Source organism: Lithobates pipiens, unplaced genomic scaffold, assembly GCF_037356315.1.
Source record: "Lithobates pipiens isolate NorthernLeopardFrog02 unplaced genomic scaffold, aLitPip1_a1.2 Scaffold_13, whole genome shotgun sequence".
NCBI lineage: Eukaryota > Metazoa > Chordata > Amphibia > Anura > Ranidae > Lithobates > Lithobates pipiens.
Window position 1 is genome coordinate 539,437,768 of NW_027507718.1, and position 22,338 is coordinate 539,460,105.

A 22,338-nucleotide genomic window follows, 5' to 3' on the forward strand; every position below is an offset into this window, starting at 1 on the left:
CAAGTATATCTGGCGTAGAAGGAACACTGCATTTCATAAAAAGAACATTATACCAACAGTAAAATATGGTGGTGGTAGTGTGATGGTCTGGGGCTGTTTTGCTGCTTCAGGACCTGGAAGACTTGCCGTGATAAAAGGAACTATGAATTCTGCTGTCTACCAAGAGATCCTGAAGGAGAATGTCCGACCATCTGTTCGTGTACTCAAGCTGAAACGAACTTGGGTTCTGCAGCAGGACAATGATCCTAAACACACCAGCAAGTCCACCACCGAATGGCTGAAGAAAAACAAAATGAAGACTTTGGAGTGGCCTAGCCAAAGTCCTGACCTGAATCCTATTGAGATGTTGTGGTATGACCTTAAAAAGGCCGTTCATGCTGGAAAACCCTCTAATGTAACTGAATTAGGACAATTCTGCAAAGATGAGTGGGCCAAAATTCCTCCAGGACGCTGTAAAAGCCTCATTGCACGTTATCGCAAACGCTTGGTTGCAGTTGTTGCTGCTAAGGGTGGCCCAACCAGTTATTAGGTTTAGGGGGCAATCACTTTTTCACACAGGGCCATGATGGTTTGGATTTTTTTTCACCTTTAATAATAAACACCTTCATTTACAAATTGCATTTTGTGTTTACTTGTGTTGTCCTTGACTATTGTTTAAATTGGTTTGATGTTCCGAAACACTTAAGTCTGACAAACATGCAAAGGAACAGGAAATGAGGAAGGGGGCAAACACTTTTTCACACCACTGTATATGTTTGTTGAAAATGTATTTATATGCATTTAAGTTATGTTTCAGAGTATTTTTGTATTTTTCATATATGTTTGTAATAAAAAATGGGCTGCTATGGCCGTTCGACTCCAAAGAGGATAACGTGTCGTCTGGCCATTTGTTAGATAAGTAATATAGAGTATAAGTGGTTATAGAAGAGCCTCACAAGTAAGCACATCCCCTAGTCATGTCCTCTTATAAAAGCAGATATGTATCCAAAAGTCATAGCGTAGCCACAGCAGAGATATAACACGTTTTCTCTCGTAATGTGGACTTCACTTCTCTAACGTTCATAGACATTTGAAGGGAAGAAGCTCAGCGCATTGCGCTTGATACTTACAAACCAGCCAACGCCCGCACACAATCTATAAAACACACATCCTAGAATAAAATGTAAGCACGAGTCCATAGTCCATATAGTAAAATCTCCACGACATGGACACAAGCCAGTTACTGATAGGACCCATTTGGCAGTTAAGAGGAAATAAAGATGTATGAACTGATAAACTGCAATGGCTAACAGTCGTTGGGTTCCTTGTTATGACAACACCTGTATGGGCCGGACACCGTGTCACCTTCACTTGTGGGAGGATAAAAATGAGCAAAAAAAAACCTAAAACTGATTCTGCTGAGAGGTGAGTCTGTCACAACGGAGTCCTGGAAAAACTCTACATTTGGAGCTCAATCTCAAGACTGGTGAAGGATCCAACTGGCACAAGAGGAGCTTCTTCTGCTTGGAGTCTTCTGATCTCTGCTGAGAAGTAAGTCCTCTTCTGATATATGTGTCCAATTGGTTACTACTGAAAGATGAGGTGCCTTTGTGTGAACTTCAAAGGGGTCCTATGCATGTGAAAGGTTTTTTTCCTCAACAATAAAAGTCCATTATTTGCTGGATCCATGATGGTGGACTCTGTGAGTGTAAGTCCTGAGAAGGTTGCAGGGATTACTGTGAAAGGTTTTAGTGCTTAAAGTGAACGTCCATTATTTTGCTTTGCACATCCCTGAAAAGGGGGAGGGGGGTGAGGGTTACTGTCCAGATGTGTTGATGATGAAGTTGAGAGAAGTCGGCCATTACTTTGGGAGTTTGCGTGTTCTGACCCAAAGGTCAAAGCAGAAGGGGGCGTATGTGACCCATAGACAGCTGATGAAGATAGTGCCCTCACCTCCCCGAAGGCAGGTGTGGAACCGATTGGAGTCAGGAGGGGGGTGCCCACATAAGAGACTATTATCTAGTGTAGGGATCAGATTTGGATTTGGGACTAACATTGAGGCAAACCCACCATGTTCCTGGTTGCAGATCCAGAAAACTAATAGGCAATTTTGCCACCATGGCAGCTGAATGACCGGAATGCACTTTCTTTGAACTTCATGTGGCTTATAAGGGCCAATAAGGGGGGTGTTTGGATAAGTCAGCCCCCCTCGTTAAAAAAAAAAAAGATTGGGTTCCCAGCAGCCATATTGTGCTTTATCTGTGACAGGGAAATCATAGGGATCAATGCTGATAAAATGCATAGAGAGGGATCAGTAAAGGGCTTGTAGGAACTATCAATGTAAACCCATACCGAGTGTCCTGAAGGGAGAAAAATGCTTTAACCCCTTCAATACCAGACACTGTTACCCCCTTTCTGCCCAGGCCGATTTTTTTTTATTTTTTTTTATTTTTTGAATAGTTTTTTATTGCATTTTTTTTTTTTTTACATACAGTGACCAGAGCAATACAGTGTTAGCACAGTAACAATGTACTACACTTGGGAAGCGATCTGGATTTTTTTTTGTATTGTCTTTACACACTATGATTGCTTATAACTGTGAATTTTACAGTCATAAGCAAACATTTTTTTTGTTTTCTGAATGAAAACTGCTGATACAGTGTTTACTATTGTGATTAGCTGTGATTGGCCACAGCTAATCATATGGTACAGATGGGCTGTGATTGGCCCTGTCTGTACCATGTGATGACTGTAACCAATCTCAGAGCTCATCACAATAGTAAAGCACGAATCAAAGACTTTCATTGTGTACAACTGTCATGCCATCTGCTGGTCACAGAGGACAAATGGTACCCGCAGGAGGCCAGTACACTGATCTGACATCGACCCATGGGGCGCAATCCTGGGGGGATGTCATATGGGGTGGGAAGAGGTTTATTCTTGAAGAATTTGGGGTGGGAGGAGGGAAGGGTATTCACCAGTGATATTATCTTGTTAAAGATTTTATGAGCTTTGTCAGGGGGCGTAGATAAGGGGGGGGGTCAGGGCTGTTCAAATGGGAAAAAATGAAATGCACGGTGTCCCTGCTCTGCAGCCACACATGGCACCAGTGGCAGGCAGCACTGCAGTCAGTAGGCCTAAATGTACGCATGTTGTGGTACACCGCCAGGCCGGTCTATCGGGCTCGGGCTGAAGGCTGAGAGATCTATCACCAGGCAGCACAGTGGCAGCCGGCGGTGTGTGTATTCCTGCCCACTGCACACCATGTATTCCCATTGGCTTGCAGTGCCACTCCAACCTTGGGCTTGGGGGGGGGGAGCTTTGCCCGGGCCCTGGAGCGCAGAGTGCTTGTTAAGTGCTGTGTAGCCGCTGCCCCCCCCCCCCCACATGGATGAACTGCCACTGTCCTGTCCAGGTATGTCCCCCTTTCTCTTCTGGCCTAGTCTCAGAGAGTCTCAGAGAGTCCTCAGACTTACCCCTGCTCAGACTGCTGGCATTCTGCTCTTCATAGCAGGTAATGGTGAGTCAGTGAGAGACTGTCTGCGATTCTGTGTGCCAACTGGCAAAGTATTAGTGATTAGTGGGCGTAATTTTGCATTGCTTGTGTTACTGACAGTTGACTGAGGCCAAGCTGAGTTTTCTATTGCTGGTTTTACTGACAGTCCACCGTTTGGTACCGGCAAGCTTGTTGTGGTGCCCGCCGGCTTACAGATTCAGCAGTTGGCACCACAACATGTCTGACAATGCCAGGCTGGTGGAAACAAATAGTGGCGCTAAATCTCATAAACTTCTAATAAAAAAAAGTATATAGTGGAAATGAAATATCAATTGAAACACAAACTATAAAGGCAAATAATGTCAAAAATAGTGACAAACTAATATAAAGTGAACCGTTATGCCGCGTACACACGACCGGACTTTTTTACGGACTAGGTCCGATGGAATGAATCCGTCGGATATTACGTTCGTGTGTGGGCTCCAGCGGACTTTTTATTCCTCAAAAAGTCAGACGGACCTAGAAATAAAACATGTTTCAAATCTTTCCGAAGGACTCGAGTCCGGTCAAAAAATCAGTTCGTCTGTACGCTAGTCCGACAGACGAAAACCAACGCTAGGGCATATATATATATATATATATATATTGTTAAGGTTTTCAGATGGTGAGTCTGACTTAGTGGAAGGGGACCTCCCTTACGGCTCTGGTTCTGGTCTCGCTGGAATGGGAACAGGGAGACCGGAGCACAGCGGGTAGGAGAGTCCAGCCAGGTGCAGCAGCAGGTACCGAGTAGAAGAGGATCCTCTGGAGCAGGAACTCACTGTAGCAGGAGAGAAGCTAGGAGGAGACTGCAGACCGTGGAACAGGATGGATGGCTCTCAGGATGAGGGGTAGCAGATGCAGAAGCAGGCAGGAGTCAGCAGAGGTGTCAGGCACAAGCAGAGGTTCGGCAACGGGTAAACAGTTCAAGAAGGGTCAAACAAGCCGGGGTCGGAGCAGGAGAAGTCAACAAGGTCAGACGGAGCCGGGTCAGGTATCAGACAGGTAGCAGACAGATAAACAGGTTACTTCAGGCACAAGCTGCAGACGAACAGCACGGAACATCTGCAGCTGTTCCTTTAAAAAGGGCCACTGGCGCCAATAGCGTTAACGCGCACACGTGCGTGCGTGTGCCGCGCGCACATCCGAACGAGAGACGCGCATGCCCACGACGACCCGCGGCACGAATGCGCGTGCGCGAACGGAGACCCGATCGTGCAGAACGGACGGACTCCTGACATATATATATATATATATATATATATATATATATATATATATATATATATATATATATATATATATATATATATATATATATATATATATATATATATATATATTATACATATACAGTTAATATTGTTTTTATATTTTTACATTGAAATATATTGTGCCATCGTCCTACGTTGGGATGACAGCACAATTTCTGTAACCTCCTGTCTAAATATTTTGCAGTAAATAATATTTCTGGTTAAGTATCCAGTTGGGTAGCGTACTGTTGTTTTCCCCACCAGTAGGAATGAGCTTCGTGTTCGAGTCGAACATACGTTCGACTCGAACATCAGCTGTTCGCCCGTTCGGCGAATTCCGAACGTTATGGGCCGTTCGCGCCAAATTCGTGTGGCGCTCACGGCCCACAATGCACTGCGATGGCGCAGTGCATTGCTGGCTCATGATTGGCCAAGCATGCACTGTGACCCCACATGCTTGGCCAATCACAGCGCCGGCAGCGAGGAGAGCCATGATTGGCCACAGGCAGGATGCCTGTGGCCAATCATAGCTCAGGCTGTGTAGTACACACCCCACACTATATAAGGCCGCCAGCGCGGCGGCCTTGTGTAGTGTGTTGGCATCTGTAGCAGTTAGTGGGTGTTCTGTGTACCTTCAACACAGTACACACCGATCATTATCGGCCGATTTTTCGTTCTTGCTCTTCTGTAGTGGTTGTTGTCTGCGTGCCCTGACCGCAGTATACAATGCTATATTCACCTATATAGCTAGCGATATATCTATCTTTTATAATAGAGCTTGCAGTCAGTGTTAGGAGCTTGTGCGTGCTGTCTGCATGCTCTGAACCCAGTAGAGGGTTTTTTAAACTAGGTGATGGGGGAGAGGGTTCAGAGATAGAGATAGTCAGCGTGGAGCATATTCCAGAGGGTAATATTGGGGGCATTAGTGGTAGGGTAACCAAAGCACATAAACCCAAGGTAAATATAGTAGCAAGTCCTAGTTGTAATCTTGGAACACCCAAGAGGATAGTATGTGACCGGTCAAAATATATTAATACATTAAAAATTTTTGTTCGCCAATGCCAGAAGTCTGCCAAGCAAAATAGGTGAGTTGGAAGCTTTGGTGCATCAGGAGAGCTATGATGTAATCGGTATTGCTGAAACTTGGCTTCATTCCTCACATGACTGGGCTATTAAAATTCCTGGCTATGCACTCTTTCGGAAAGGCAGAGTAAAGAGGAAAGGTGGAGGGGTCTGTCTGTATGTGAGAAGTGATCCCAAAACGAGTGAGAAAGAGGACCTGGTGGATGGAGAGTGTGATGAGTCTGAGGCATTATGGGTGGAACTGCATACAGATGCGCGTAGTTCAAAGTTAATCATTGGAGTTTGTTATAGACCACCCAATGTTAATGAGGAGACTCAGCTCCTTGCACAGATAGAAAGGGCTACAAGGGCTGGGACAGTGATAATAATGGGGGATTTTAACTATCCAGAAATTGACTGGGGTAATGGCACTGCTGGGACAGTTAAAGGGCAAAAATGTATAAACCTATTACAGGAAAATTTTGTGGTCCAGTTTATTGAGGCCCCAACTAGGAATGATGCTCTGTTGGACCTGGTAATCTCAAACCATGCAGAACGTATTACTAATGTTCAGATAAAGGAACATCTGGGTAGCAGTGACCATAACATGATTTCATTTGATGTTAGCTGTAGGCAAAAATCACATACGTGAAAGATAAAAACACTTAATTCCAAGAGAGCAAATTTTCCAAGGATGAGGGCCGCTCTCCAGGACTTAGACTGGGAGAGAATATTGGCACCAATGGGCACAGAACAGAAATGGGAATTCTTCAAAAAGCTTGTTTGTGATCTCACGGCAAAGTACATTCCCATGGGCAATAAGTTTAAAAGGTTAAAAATAAAGCCGATGTGGCTCACGGCCAAAGTTAAAAAAGCTATAAACTATAAAAAAAGAGATTTCAATAAATATAAAAATGAAGGAACGCTAGTGTCATTTAAATGTTACAAGGAATATAACAGAATATGTAAAAAGGAAATCAAGGATGCAAAAATTCAAAATGAAAGACAGATTGCAAAAGACAGTAGGACAAACCCCAAAAAATTCTTCAAATATATTAATAGTAAAAAGGTTAAGTCTGAGCATGTAGGCCCTTTACAAAATAATCTGGAGTGGGTGATTGGGGACAAAGAGAAGGCTAATTTATTAAATACTTTCTTCAGCTCTGTGTATACAAAGGAGCATGGGGGAGCTCATGTCCATAATGGGGTGGTAGTGACGCAGCCCCAAATGATCCACAATGGCTCAAAAGTGATATGGTCCAGAAATATTTGGACATAATAAAGGTGGATAAAGCACCTGGACCTGATGGCATCCACCCACGGATCCTAAAAGAATTGAGCTCTGTAATTTTAGAGCCATTGTATCTAATTTTTAGGGACTCATTAATGACAGGAATAGTACCACTGGATTGGCGCAGGGCCATTGTGGTGCCTATATTTAAAAAGGGAACAAAGTCTTTACCAAGTAACTATAGACATGTTAGTTTAACTTCTATAGTTGGGAAGATACTGGAGGGATTAATAAAAGACCACATAGACGAGTTCTTTCAGGAAAAAAATATTTTAAGCAACAGACAGCATGGATTCATGAAAGACAGAAGTTGTCAGACAAACCTGATTTCTTTTTATGAGGTGGTAAGTAAAACCTTGGACAGAGGGGTGGCGGTGGATGTGGTATACTTGGACAGAGGGGGGGGCGGTGGACGTGGTATACTTGGACAGGCGGGGGGGGGGGCGGTGGACGTGGTATACTTGGACAGAGGGGTGGCGGTGGACGTGGTATACTTGGACAGAGGGGTGGCGGTGGACGTGGTATACTTGGACAGAGGGGTGGCGGTGGACGTGGTATACTTGGACAGAGGGGTGGCGGTGGACGTGGTATACTTGGACAGAGGAGTGGCGGTGGACGTGGTATACTTGGACAGAAGGGTGGCGGTGGACGTGGTATACTTGGACAGAGGGGTGGCGGTGGACGTGGTATACTTGGACAGAGGGGTGGCGGTGGACGTGGTATACTTGGACAGAGGGGTGGCAGTGGACGTGGTAAACTTGGACAGAGGGGTGGCTGTGGACGTGGTATACTTGGACAGAGGGGTGGCAGTGGACGTGGTATACTTGGACAGAGGGGTGGCGGTGGACGTGGTATACTTGGACAGAGGGGTGGCGGTGGACGTGGTATACTTGGACAGAGGGGTGTCAGTGGACGTGGTATACTTGGACAGAGGGGTGGCTGTGGACGTGGTATACTTGGACAGAGGGTTGGCGGTGGACGTGGTATACTTGGACAGAGGGGGGCTGTGGACGTGATATATTTGGATTTTGCGAAAGCGTTGGATACAGTTCCGCACACACGGCTCATGTGTAAGGTAAAGTCTACAGGTTTGGAAATATCAGTTTGTAAATGGATAGCAAACTGTCTAAAAGACAGAATTCAGAGAGTCGTGGTTAATGATTCTTACTCTGAATGGTCTAAATGTTATCAGTGGTGTATCCCAAGGGTTAGTGTTGGGACCCTTGCTTTTTAAAATCTTTATAAATGATATTGGGTCTGGGATCAAAAGTAACATTTCCGTCTTTGCAGATGACACCAAGATATGCAGTGGAAGAACGTCCTTACAGGATGTCTCCAATTTACAAGCCGACCTCAATGCTCTGTCTAATTGGGCGACTATGTGTCAGATGAGGTTTAATGTTGAGAAATGTAAAGTTATGCACTTGGGGGCTAAGAATATGATCATACACACTAGGGGGAGTACAACTGGGGGAATCCATGGTGGAGAAGGATCTGGGGGTTTTGGTAGATCATAAGCTCAATAATAACATGCAATGCCAAGCTGTGGTTTCCAAAGCGAGGAAAGTCCTTTCCTGTATAAGAGAGGTCTGGACTCCAGAGAGAGAGATATCATCTGTTCAAATCATTAGTAAGACCTCATCTGGAATATGCCGTTCAGTTTTGGGCACCAGATCTCAAAAAGGATATCGGGGAACTGGAGAAAGTGCAGAGAAAGAGGAGGCCAACCAAACTGATAAGAGGCATGGAGGAGCTCAGCTATGAGGAAAGATTAGAGGAACTGAATTTATTCACTCTTGATAAGAGGAGATTAAGGGGGGATATGATCAACATGTACAAATATATAAGGGGTCCATATAGGGAACTTGGTGTCGAGTTATTCACTTTACAGTCAACAAAGAGGACAAGGGGGACTCTTTACGTCTAGAGGAAAAGAGATTTCATCTCCAAATACGGAAAGGTTTCTTCACAGTAAGAGCTGTGAAAATGTGGAATAGACTCCCTGCAGAGGTGGTTATGGCCCAATCAGTGGATTGCTATAAGAAAGGTCGGGATTATTTCCTAAGTGTACAGAATATAACTGGGTACTAAAATTTATAGGTAAAGTTGATCCGGGGAAAATCCAATTGCCTCTCGGGGGATCAGGAAGGAATTTTTTCCCCTGCTTTAGCAAATTGGATCATGGCTCTGCTGAGGTTTTTTGCCTTCCTCTGGATCAACTGTGGGTATAGAATTGGGTATATGGGATTGTATGATATTTATTATATATATATATATATTTTTTTTTATTTTTTTTTTGGTTGAACTGGATGGACTTGTGTCTTTTCTTAACCTGACTAACTATGTAACTATGTAACTATATATATCTATCTTTTATAATAGAGCTTTCAGTCAGTGTTAGGAGATTGTGCGTGCTGTCTGCGTGCTCTGAACCCAGTATACACCGCTATATCCACCTATATAGCAAACTATCTTGCTCGTTTTAAATAGAGCTTGCAGTCAGCGGTAGGAGATTGTGCGTGCTGTCTGCGTGCTCCGAACTCAGTATACACCGCTATATCCACCTACATAGCTCTTCTCTATTTGAGCCACCTGCCATCTGCAGGAGTTAGTGGAAGTTGTGTGTGCCTCCAGCACAATATACACTACCCAATTGCTGTTTTTCCCAACTCCCTTCAGGCCATTACCATGTCTGGAAGGCCAGCAAGGAGAGGCAGACAGGCGCGAGCCGATAAAAGAGGGCAAGCAGGCTCTGTGTCTAGAGACAACAGTGCTGGTCATGGACGCGGTGCATTGTCATCAGCACGTGGCCATGGGACACGCTTGTCCTTCTTTTCGGCAGCTGGACATGTTGAGCCGCAACATGCCAACGACTTGGTAGAATGGATGACCAAGCCCTCTTCATCCTCCTCATCCTCTCTCACCCAGTCTCAGGGTACCAGCAAAGCAGCTGCCAACGCATCGTCTTCCCTCCTCTCAATGTCATCATCAGTGACTCCTTCCCTAGACCCACCACGTCCTCCTGAGGAGTCTCCTGAACTCTTTGAGCACAGTGTTGGGTACATGCTCCAGGAGGATGCCCAGTGTTTTGTAGGCTCTGATGATGATACTCAGCTAGAGGAAGGCAGTAGCATGAGCGCAGAGAGAGGGGATGCTCAAGAAGGACAGCAATCTGGCAGTCATGTTCCACAAGCTGCAGCATACTGCCAGGTTTGCTCCAGCGATGAAGAGGGAGGGGATGATGAGGGCACTGACTCCACGTGGGTGCCTGGTAGGAGAGAGGAGGAGGAGGAGGCACATGTCCAAAGAGGCAGGATGCCCTCCAGGGGCAAGCTTAGGGGCAGCACAAAGACTGAATCACACCGCAGAGCTCCGCCTGTGCAGGGCGCTGCCTCTGCGCGTTATTCTAAAAGTTCTTTGGTGTGGGCCTTTTTTGAGACGAGTGCCTCAGATCGCACCGCTGCTATTTGCAAGATATGTCTCAAGCGTATCTCGTGTGGCCAAAACATCAGCCGCTTGGGCACCACATGCTTGACCAGACATATGTTGACCTGCCATGCAGCTCGTTGGCAAGCGTACCTCAAAGACCCACACCAAAGAACAAAGCGGACCTCTCCTTGCTCCTCATCAGCTGGGATCTCCAACCCCACTAGACCTTCAGTCCTCTCTGAAACCTGCTCTGAGAGGAATGAAGGTGTAGAATTAGGTGTGTCACAGCCAAGTGCTTCGGGGCACTCTGCTAGCAGTACACCCACGTCCGATTATAGCAGGCAAATGTCCCTGCCCCAGCTGCTGGACCGGCAAAAGAAGTTCACTCCCAGCCATCCACATGCCCAGTGGTTGAATGCTAGCTTGGTTAAATTGCTAGCACTTCAACTGCTGCCTTTTCAGTTAGTAGACTCGGCCCCCTTCCGTGCGTTTGTACAATGTGTGGTTCCTCAGTGGCAGGTCCCCAAACACCACTTTTTCTCACGGAAGGCAATTCCGGCTCTCGACCGGCATGTGGAAGGCAATGTCGCTGGACAGGGCGGTCAGCGGTAGGGTGCATATTACCACTGACTCATGGTCCAGCAGGCATGGACAGGGACGTTACCTGTCTTTCACCGCCCATTGGGTCACTCTTCTGGCAGCTGGGAAGGATGCAGGACAAGGTGCAGTAGTGTTGGAGGTTGTTCCGCCACCACGCCTCCAAAATGCTACTATTGGTTGTGACACACCTCTCTCCTCCACCCCCTCCTCTTCTTCTTCCTCCATGGCCTCTTCCAGTGCTCTGTCCTCAGAACCAGCGGTGCTCCGTGGGCGTTCCAGGGGCTACGCAAGTACGCAGGCAAAGCGATGCTATGCCGTGCTTGCGCTGGTTTGTTTGGGGAACAGGAGCCACACTGGGGCGGATGTTTTGTCAGCTCTGCAGGGGCAGGCCGAGAGGTGGTTGACGCCACGCCAGCGTAAGCCAGGAATGGTGGTTTGCGACAATGGCACCAACCTCCTCTCCGCCCTCCGACAGGGACAACTGACCCATGTGCCCTGTGTAGCTCATGTCCTTAACCTGGTGGTGCAGCGGTTCTTGGGCAGGTACCCGGGCTTACAGGATGTCCTGAAGCAGGCCAGGAAAGTCTGTGTGCATTTCCGCCGATCATTTAATGCCTGTGCTCGGCTGGCTGAGCTCCAAAAGGAGTTGAACCTGCCCAAGAACCGCCTTATATGTGACATGCCCACCAGGTGGAACTCAACGTTGGCCATGCTGCAGCGGCTGCACGTGCAGCAGAGGGCCATCAATGAGTACCTGTGCGACTACGACACCAGGACAGGGTCAGGGAGCTCGGTTTTTTCTCACCAGGCCAGTGGGGCATGATCAGGGATGCATGCACTGTCCTGTCACCGTTTGAGGAGGCCACAAGGATGGTGAGCAGTGACAGTGCATGCATCAGTGACACTGTACCTCTTGTCCACCTCTTGGAGGATACACTGAGTGGAATAATGGACAGGGCACTTGAGGCAGAACAGAGGCAGGAAGAGGAGGAGTTCCTTGCCTCTCAAGGCCCCCTTTATCCAGACAGTGTTCCTGCTGTGCCACCCATCACACAGGAAGAGGATGAGGAGGAGGATGATTGTGTCAGCATGGAGGTGGAGGCTGGCACTCAGCATCAGCAGCAGCAGTCTTGTAGGGATGATTTACAGTCCCAAGAAACCCGTGGACTTGTACGTGGCTGGGAGGAGGTAGCTGCGGATCATGTTGTCCTTAGTGACCCAGAGGACTCCGGACCGAATGCCTCAGCTAACCTACGCTGCATGGCCTCCCTGATCCTGCAAAGCCTGCGGAAGGATCCTCGTATTCTTCGGATCAAGGAGAGGGACCATTACTGGCTGGCCACTCTCCTTGATCCACGGTACAAGGGTAAGGTTGCCGACCTTATCTTGCCATCGCAGAGGGAGCAGAGGATGAGACATCTCTGGGAGGCCTTGCAGAAAGGTCTGTGCAACGCGTTCCCAGAGACTGGGAGGTTAAAAACTCCTGGTCCTGGACAAAGTGTTGCTGAGGCATCGGTCAGAAGGAGCGGTGGAGAAGGTGGCCGTCTGACCGATGCTTTCAGACAATTTTTTAGTCCGCAGCCCCAAGGTATGATCGGTTCCAGCAACCATCGCCAGCGTCTGATTTACATGGTGCAGGAATACCTAGGGGCAAGGTCAGACTTGGACACCTTTCCCACCAAAAATCCTCTGGCTTACTGGGTCTTGAGGATGGATCACTGGCCAGAGCTTGCACAGTATGCAATTGAGCCTGTCCTGCATCCAGCGTTCTTTCGGAACGCACCTTCAGTGCTGCTTGTGGCTTTGTTACTGATCACAGGGTGCGCCTGTCCACCGAATCAGTTGATCGACTGACCTTCATCAAGATGAATCAGTCTTGGATCACCCACAGCTACCAAGCACCCGAAGCTGATGTAACCGAATGATTTTTTTTGAAATATCACATTCCTTCAAGACTGCCTATGCTGATGCTGAGTGACTGTCCTGTTATGTTGATTGTCTATCCTCTTCCTCCTCCGCTGATATGTTGGAAGAACATTTCTGGTTCTGGGTGATGCCATCAGCCCAATTTTTCTGCCCCTGTTTAACAGGGGCGTTTAATTACAATTTTTGATGCAATGCTTTGCAGCAGGGCTAATTCCTGCACTACAACTAGAGTATATGGGAGAAGTTGCAGTGTGGTGGCACCAGCACCAGTGCCTAAGGCCCAATTTTTCGGCCCCTGTTTAACAGGGGCGTTTAATTACAATTTTTGATGCAATGCTTTGCAGCAGGGCTAATTTCTGCACTAAAACTAGAATATATGGGAGAGGTTGCAGTGTCGTGGCACCAGCACCAGTGCCTAAGGTCCAATTTTTCTGCCCCTTTTTAACAGGGAAATGTAATTACAATTCTTGATATAATATTTCACAGGAGGGCCCGTTCCTGTGCCCACCCAGAGTAACTGTGAGGACTTATAGTGTTGTGGCACCAGCACCACAACCACCAAAGGTCAATTTTTCTACCACTGTTCAACAATGGCATGTAATTACAATTCTTGATATAATCGTTCACAGCAGGGCGCTCCAGCGCCCACCAAGAGTCACTTTGAGGGCTTACAATGTTGTGGCAACACCAACACCTTGTTCCGCCATTTCTGCAGAGCATATAGGGCAGGCCCCTACTTTCAAACATCCAACTTATAAACATCTCCTACTTGCAAACGGAAGGAGACAACAGGAAGTGAGATGAAAAAAGACGGACGGCAAAACAAATTATACAGGGGTGATAACCCTTCCCTATGTTTTCCAAAAAGCTTAAAAATAGTTTTTTTGACTGGAGCTACACTTTAAAAATGTACCAGTTGAAAATTACAAACAGATTCAACTTAACACAACAAACCTACACAGTCCCTGTCTTGTTTGCACCGCCTGTATACTGCTGTTCTGAGTATATAGGGCCTGGGGGCCACACACATTTCCTTTTTTTAATATGGGTACGGGGTTCCGTACAAGACCCAAAGGGGCTGGTAATGGGCAGGGGGGGCTACCCATGACATTTTTCTCAATGATTTTCAACCATATTGCAGGAATCAGATATAACATTAAAACCGCAAGCAGTTTTAAATGGTGTTATTTCCGTTTAATGTCATTTTGTGCAGGGACTGTTCTAAACACGGGAAACACGTGGCACTTCACAGGCATACTACAGACACCCCCCAGGCACCATATTTAAAGGAATATTTCACTTTTTTTTTTTCACTTTAATCATCATTAACCCTTTCATGACTAAGCCTATTTTTGGAATTTGGTGTTTACAAGTTAAAATCCATATTTTCTACTAGAAAATTACTTGGAACCCCCAAACATCATATATATTTTTTTAACAGAGACTCTAGAGAATAAAACGGCGATTGTTGCAATATTTTATGTCACACGGTATTTGTGCAGCGCTGTTTTAAATGCAACTTTTTGGGAAAAGGTACACTTTCATGAATTAAAAAAAAAAAAAAAAACAGTAAAATGATCCCATTTTTTTTGCATAATGTGAAAGATAATGTTACGCTGAGTAAATAGATACCAAACATGTCACACTTTATAATTGCACGCACTTGTGGATTGATGACAAAGTACGGTAACTAAAAATCTCAATAGGCGACGCTTTAAAATTTTTTTACGGTTACCAGGTTAGCGTTACAGAGGAGGTCTAGTGCTATAATTATTGCTCTCGCTCTGACAATCGTGGCGATACCTCACATGTGTGATTTGAACACCGTTTACATACGCGGGCGCGACTTCCGTATGCGTTTTCTTTGCTTTGCGAGCTCGCGGGGACAGCGGGCGCTTTAAAAAATTTTTTTTTATTTTTTTATTTATTTTATTTATTTTGAAATTACTAAATTGTTTAAAAAAATAAAAATAAATTTTGATCACTTTTATTGCTGTCACAAGGAATGTAAACATCCCTTGTGACAGTAATAGGTGGTGACAGGTACTCTTTATGGAGGGATCGGGGGTCTAAAAGACCCCCCACCCCTCCTTTACACTTCAGTGTATTCAGATCGCCGAAAACGGCGATTCTGAATACCTGATATTTTTTTAAACCGGCGCCATTGGCAGCCGAGTAAACGGGAAGTGACGTCATGACGTCGCTTCCGTGTTTACTATGAGGAGACTGGAATGAAGCCGATTACGGCTTTGTTCCAGTTCCTCCCCAGCGGCCGGAGGCATCGCAGCAAGAATCGGTGCTCCCGATCGAGCGGGAGCACCGGTAACAGCGGCGGGAGGCGGCGGGAGGGGGGGACGTCCCCTCCCGCTCCTCCGGCATAACAGCCGAGCAGCTTTTAGCCGCATCGGTTGTTATGGCTGGAAAGCCAATCGCCCGCTGAACAAAACGGTACCGGGATGATGCCTGCAGGTGCGGGCATCATCCCGGTATAACCCCCGGAAGCCGAGTACGCAGATCTGCGTACGCTCGGCGGGAAAGGGTTAAAATCAGTGCTCCCGCCAAAACGGCCATTTTTAAAAACATTTTAGGCATTGACCCATGTCCCCTGGGGCAGGAGCCAGGTCCCCAAACCCTTTTTAGGACAGCATCTTGCATATTAGCCGTTAAAATTAGCACTTTTAATTTCGAACGTTCGAGTCCCATAGACTTCAATGGGGTTCTAAAGTTCGTACGAATTTGGGGTCCGTTTGAAAGTTCTGGTGCGAACCGAACCGGGGGGGTGTTCGGCTCATCCCTACCCACCAGGTGGAGCCTGTGGATCCTGAGGGTATAATACAGGTACTTTGCATTGTCTTATATTGTACTGTTTTGTACTGGTTTCTCGGTAGAGTGCAGGCCCAATTCAAACTAGCAGCTCCTTCGTGGGGTCAGCGCTACATGTTAATACACTCATACAATCTTTACTAAGAGCGGCCAAATGGACACTTACAATGTAAAAATGAATAGAGTGGCAGATATATATATATATATAAAATAGTGTGGCGTTGCAGGCGCCTCTTGCATTACTTCCGGTCTTACTATGTCGGTAACTCTCTCTATGCATTGCGTCACCCCACGTGTCTTCATCAGGAATCTCCTGATGAAGACACACGGCGTGTCGCAATGCACAGAGAGTTACCGACATGGTAAGACGGGTGTCAGAATTGCCTCCAGCTTTCTCCTAGGCCTGGGATTTTACAAGCTAGGGCCCTCTAGCTGTTGCGGAACTACGCAACCCATGAGGCATTGAAAAAAATCTGACATTCACAGACATGACTGGGCATGATGGGAATTCTAGTTCCTGAACAACTGGAGGGCCGTAGTTTGCAGACCCCTGTCCTAGGCCAGCGATGGCACCATGGATGTTTTGGAACTACATGCTCATCTACACTGCAGAGTGCATAAGCATCATGGGAAATGTAGTTGCAAAACATCTGGGGTGCCAAGGTTCGCCATCACTGGCTGTCTTTAGGTTCCTGCAAAGCCTTTCCACGTAGCCTCTGTGAGTTGAAGCAGACATAAGTCCATAAGGGGACTAGCCGGTTGTGTCATTCTCTGTACTATTGTAAGCATGCACTAGAGGAGATGTGCCTGTTCAAATGTTGCTTTCTTTCTGCATAAAAGGTCCCCAGTAGGGATGGGCTCAGGCGTGCTCAGATCCTAGTCCCAACCCACCTGAGCAAACCTGCCAGGAAGTCGTCACTGCACACCGTCAATCATAGGTAGTGAGGCATTGCCCGGCCTGCAGCTGTCCCAACCCACCCGCAGCTGTCCCAACCCACCTGAGCAAACCTGCCTGGAAGTCGTCACTTCACAACGCCAATCATAGGCAGTGAGGCATTTCCCAGGCCCGCAGCGGTACCAACCTGCCTGCAGCTGTCCCAACCCTCCCACAGCTGTCCCAACCCTCCTGCAGCTGTCCCAACCCTCCTGCTGCTGTCCAAACCCTCCCACAGCTGTCCCAACCCTCCCGCTGCTGTCCCAACCCTCCCGCTGCTGTCCCAACCCTCCCGCAGCTGTCCCAACCCTCCTGCTGCTGTCCCAACCCGCCCGCGGCTGTCCCAACCTGCAACTGTCCCAACCCACCTGAGCAAACCTGCCAGGAAGTCGTCACTGCACACGGCCAATCATAGGCAGTGAGGCATTTCCCGGCCCGCAGCTGCACATACACACACCTGACTAGGCTGCTTATGATTGCCATGTGCAGTGACGGCTTTCTTGCATTTTCTCAGGTGGGTTGGGACTAGGATCCGAACATGCCCGAGCCCATCCCTAGTCCCCAACATGTTAAGGAGGGTTTAATTAAACCTCTCTGGCTATGGAAAGCCTTTAACCACTAGAAATCCGCGCTATAGCGAAATGACGGCTACAGTGCGGACCTGCTTTGCCGGGACTACGTCTATTGACGTCGTCCCATGCACAAGCGCCCTGCGCGCCCCCTGAGGGGCGCGCGCGGCGCGCTCTGTGATCGGCGAGTCTATGAGACTCGCCTGATCACGGATCCGAGCAAGGGGTCGATCCCGACCCCTTATCACGTGATCAGCTGTCAGCCAATGACAGCTGATCATGTGACAAAACAGAGCCGGTAAAAAAAAAAAGCCGATCACCGGCGGCTGTGATCGGAACATCAGTCCTGATCATGGCCAGCTTATCAGTGCCCACCTGCCCCCTGCCAGTACCACCCAGATATAAAAAAAGTGCCGCCCAGCAGTGCCACCCATCAGTGCCCATAGTGCCATACATCAGTGCCATACATCAGTGCCCACAGTGCCATACATCAGAGCCCACAGTGCCATACATCAGTACCCGCAGTTCCACCTATCAGTGCCCACAGTGCCACCTATCAGTGCCCACAATCTGCCTCAACAGTGCTGCACCTCAGTGCCACATATCCGTGCCCATCAGTGTCATCTACCAGTGCCCATCAGTGTCGCCCATCAGTGCCAGCTATCAGAGCCACATATCAGTGCCACCTATCAGTGCCCATCAGTGGTACCTATCAGTGCCCCTTAGTGCCACCCATCCGTGCCACCCATCAGTGCGATCTTATCTGTGCCCATCTTTGCCCATCAGTGCTGCCTTATCTGTGCCCACCAGTACTGCCTTATCTGTGCCTATCGGTGCCACCTTATCTGTGCATATTAGTGTCGCCTTAACTGTGCCTATCAGTGCCCACCAGTGAAGCCTATCAGTGCCCACCAGTGAAGCCTATCAGTGCCCACCAGTGCAGCCTATCAGTGCCCACCAGCGCCGCCTATCAGTGCCCACCAGTGCCGCCTCATCAGCTCATTTCAATGAAGGAGAAAAATGACCTGTTTGCAAAATTTTATAACAAACGATTAAACATGATTTTTTGAATTTTTTTTTATTTTGCATCTTTTTTTGTTTGTTTAGCAAAAAATAAAACTCCGAGCTGTAATTAAATACCACCAAAAGAAAGCTCTATTTGTGGGGAAAAAATGATAAAAATGTCATTTGGGTACAGTGTTGTATGCCCGCGTAATTGTCATTCAAAGTGCATCAGCGATGAAAGCTGAAAATTGGTCTGGGCAGGAGGGGGGTTTAAGTGCCCAGTAAGCAAGTGGTTAAAGGTGAGATGGAGTTGTTCTTGATTTCTGGATGCCCAATGTGTCAAACTGTTGTTTAATGAGTTTGCTTTCGAAGTCTCTTTCTTGATCGGAGAGGATTCTCGGAGGCAGTCCGTAATGAACAAAAAACTTCTCTCCACTTTTGCAAGTGGGACAGCTTGTTGATTTTTTGGGGGATAAGTTTGGGCATAATGGGTGAAATGATCAGTCACCACCACACCTCCCAACCGTCCCGGATTCCGCGGGACATTCCCGCCATTTCAAGTGTGTCCTGGGGTCCCGCGGATCTGGGTTAGAGTCCCGGAAAACAGTGCCAAAACATGTTCCGGCACTGGAGTCCACTCCGCGGTGTGAGGATTCCGGTCAGCAGGGCATTTTTGTGCGCTGCACTTCTGCACCTCCCCCGCAGGAAGAAACAACCTCCGTACAGACCACTGCACACCAGTGAGTGCTACCACTCTTGTTCCATTTGCAGCGGGGCTGAACGAGCTAGCACTGACCCGGCGGCATCGTCTGCTTTCCATCTTCGACCTGTCATTCAACATTTTTACCGGCTCTGATCATTGTCAGCAGGTGGCTCCATTTTCCCCTGCCACCCAGCCAGCAGCTGACCCAAGAACAAGGACGTGCAGGACGAGGACAGAAACGGCAGCAAAGAGATCCGCTGGATGGAGCAGCTCCGTGACCCCCTGTGACCACCCAACTATGAGAACAGGCACTGCATGGAAGGTACTGTGTCATACACACCTTCCCACAGGAGGGCTTCTCTCCCTTCCCTTCTCCTTCTCCCCCCTCTTCCACCTCCCCCCTACCCCCTCACTCTACCTCCTCTCCCCCCCACGAACCTGCACTCTTTATGTAGCGCACCCCACAACCCTACACTCTTTATGACGTGCACCCCGCAACCCTGAACTCTGTATGTAGCGCACCCCGCAACTCTGTACTTTTTATGTAGGGCACCCGCAACCCTGAAATTAATACGTAGCGCAACCCTACACTCTATACGTATCGCGCCCCTCAAACCTGCACTCTGTATGTAGTGCACCCCGCAACCCTGCACTTAGTCCATAGCACACCCCGCAACCCTGCACTTAGTTCATAGCACACCCTGCAACCCTGCACTTGGTAAATAGTACACCCTGCAACCCTGCGCTTAGTTCATAGCACACCCTGCAACCCTGCACTTGGTAAATAGTACACCCTGCGCTTAGTACATAACGCACTCTGCAACCCTGCACTTAGTACATAACGCACCCTGCAACCCTGTACTTAGTACATAACGCACCCTGCAACCCTGCACTTAGTACATAACGCACCCTGCAACCCTGCACTTAGTACATAACGCACCCTGCAACCCTGCACTTAGTACATAACGCACCCTGCAACCCTGCACTTAGTACATAACGCACCCTGCAACCCTGCACTTAGTACATAACGCACCCTGCAACCCTGCACTTAGTACATAACGCATCCTGCAACCCTGCACTTAGTACATAACGCACCCTGCACTTGGTACATAACGCACCCTGCACTTGGTACATAACGCACCCTGCAACCCTGCACTTGGTACATAACACACCCTGCAACCCTGCACTTGGTACATAACACACCCTGCAACCCTGCACTTGGTACATAGAGCACCCTGCAACCCTGCACTTAGTACATAGAGCACCCTGCAACCCTGCACTTAGTACATAGAGCACCCTGCAACCCTGCACTTAGTACATAACGCACCCTGCAACCCTGCACTTAGTACATAACGCACCCTGCAACCCTGCACTTAGTACATAACGCACCCTGCAACCCTGCACTTAGTACATAACGCACCCTGCAACCCTGCACTTAGTACATAACGCACCCTGCAACCCTGCACTTAGTACATAGCGCACCCTGCAACCCTGCACTTAGTACATAACGCACCCTGCAACCCTGCACTTAGTACATAGCGCACCCTGCAACCCTGCACTTAGTACATAGCGCACCCTGCAACCCTGCACTTAGTACATAGCGCACCCTGCAACCCTGCACTTAGTACATAGCGCACCCTGCAACCCTGCACTTAGTACATAACGCACCCTGCAACCCTGCACTTAGTACATAACGCACCCTGCAACCCTGCACTTAGTACATAACGCACCCTGCAACCCTGCACTTAGTACATAACGCACCCTGCAACCCTGCACTTAGTACATAACGCACCCTGCAACCCTGCACTTAGTACATAACGCACCCTGCAACCCTGCACTTAGTACATAACGCACCCTGCAACCCTGCACTTAGTACATAACACACCCTGCAACCCTGCACTTAGTACATAGCGCACCCTGCAACCCTGCACTTAGTACATAGCACACCCTGCAGATCTGCACTCAGTACAGAGCGCAACTCTGAACTCCTGTATGTAGCGCACCCTCATCCAAAACTAATGTCCTTGTGGTCCCACCTGATCGAAGGGCGAACGGCCTTCCGCTGACGAAATTGCTCATCATACCGAAGCCACCGAAGCCACGCTAAGCCCTGTGAGCCTCACTGATCGCCTCTAGATAGCAAAATAACGCTGAATAATTCTCGGGGTCCTTTCCCTGATCACGCTAGCAAAAATCGCAAACACTTGCAACCAGTTTGCGAACGTGCGCGGAATAAGTCTGTACCTCCTCTTTTCTTCCTCCTTTTTCTTACTCTCATTTGGCTTTACCCGATCTAAATGAATTAAACTTCTCCAACGGGAGCAGGGAAAATATTTCCACAAACTCGTCTTTCAGGCACTTCCTTCTTCAAATGCGCTCCCAATGGTCCCTCGAAACATACGTACACCTCGCAACGTCTGCCGATCGCACCTTCTCTGCCTCCTTGTCCATCGTCGTGGCTCCTGCAGTCGATCCCACGCCGTCTTTTTCCGTCTGCGTTTCCGCCGTCACTGACGCTGTCACCATCTGTGGTGTATCCAGCCGCCCCGCGGGTTCCCTTACAACCACGGGAGGGGGTACCCAAGGGGCCACCGGAGTCGGGGGCTGCGGAACCCCATTGTCCAGGCGACGCAATAGCTCCCTGAGGGACTCCCATAACCCCCCGTGCAACATGAGAGCTAGCCCCCCCCCCCCAACAGGCAATACAGGTGCAATTGAAGTGACAGTAGTAGTGCACTTACAAGGCTGTCCCAGGTGAGAAGACCCTCCAGCCGTCCGTCCTGTCACCCCCCGAAGCCCCCCGGGGATCTTCCGACAGCTCTCCCTCCTCACTGCTGCTGCCTGCCAGTTCTTCATGTCTCCGCACTTGCTGGTCCCTTCTCACCACTCCCCCTGCTCTGGGCACTGCAGCGCTGTTCACCGGTGGGAAGCTGGCTTCCCTCTGAGGGCTCCTTCCACTGTTTAAAACTGGCGTGGAAACGATGACATCATCACCCTGTTCCGCTTGCTCGGCCAGCACACAGGCATTCCTCTGGCCAGCCCTCCCAGGACCCACACTGAGCCTGCAGGCGGGACCTCCCGACCGCCGATCTGCAACAGGACTCCCTGGGCCTCCTCCATGATGTAAAATGGTACCGCCATGAGGTCAGCAACCAGCCGCCTCTCCACCGAGGCTGGTGCCCGCCTGACTGTATCTCCCCTGCCGGACTGCCCCCCCCGACCGGAGCAT

General features: G+C 48.5%; 1 protein-coding gene across 1 annotated transcript in view; it reads left to right on the forward strand.

Annotated features, from left to right (window-relative positions):
- Positions 1-1,324: 1,324 nt before the first annotated feature.
- LOC143975761 (uncharacterized) overlaps positions 1,325-22,338 on the forward strand; it is a 69,653-nt gene continuing 48,639 nt past the window's right edge. Inside the window, exon 1 of the mRNA XM_077478279.1 lies at positions 1,325-1,530. The gene's annotated coding sequence lies outside the window, so the exon portion shown is untranslated. The remainder of the gene's footprint in view (positions 1,531-22,338) is intronic.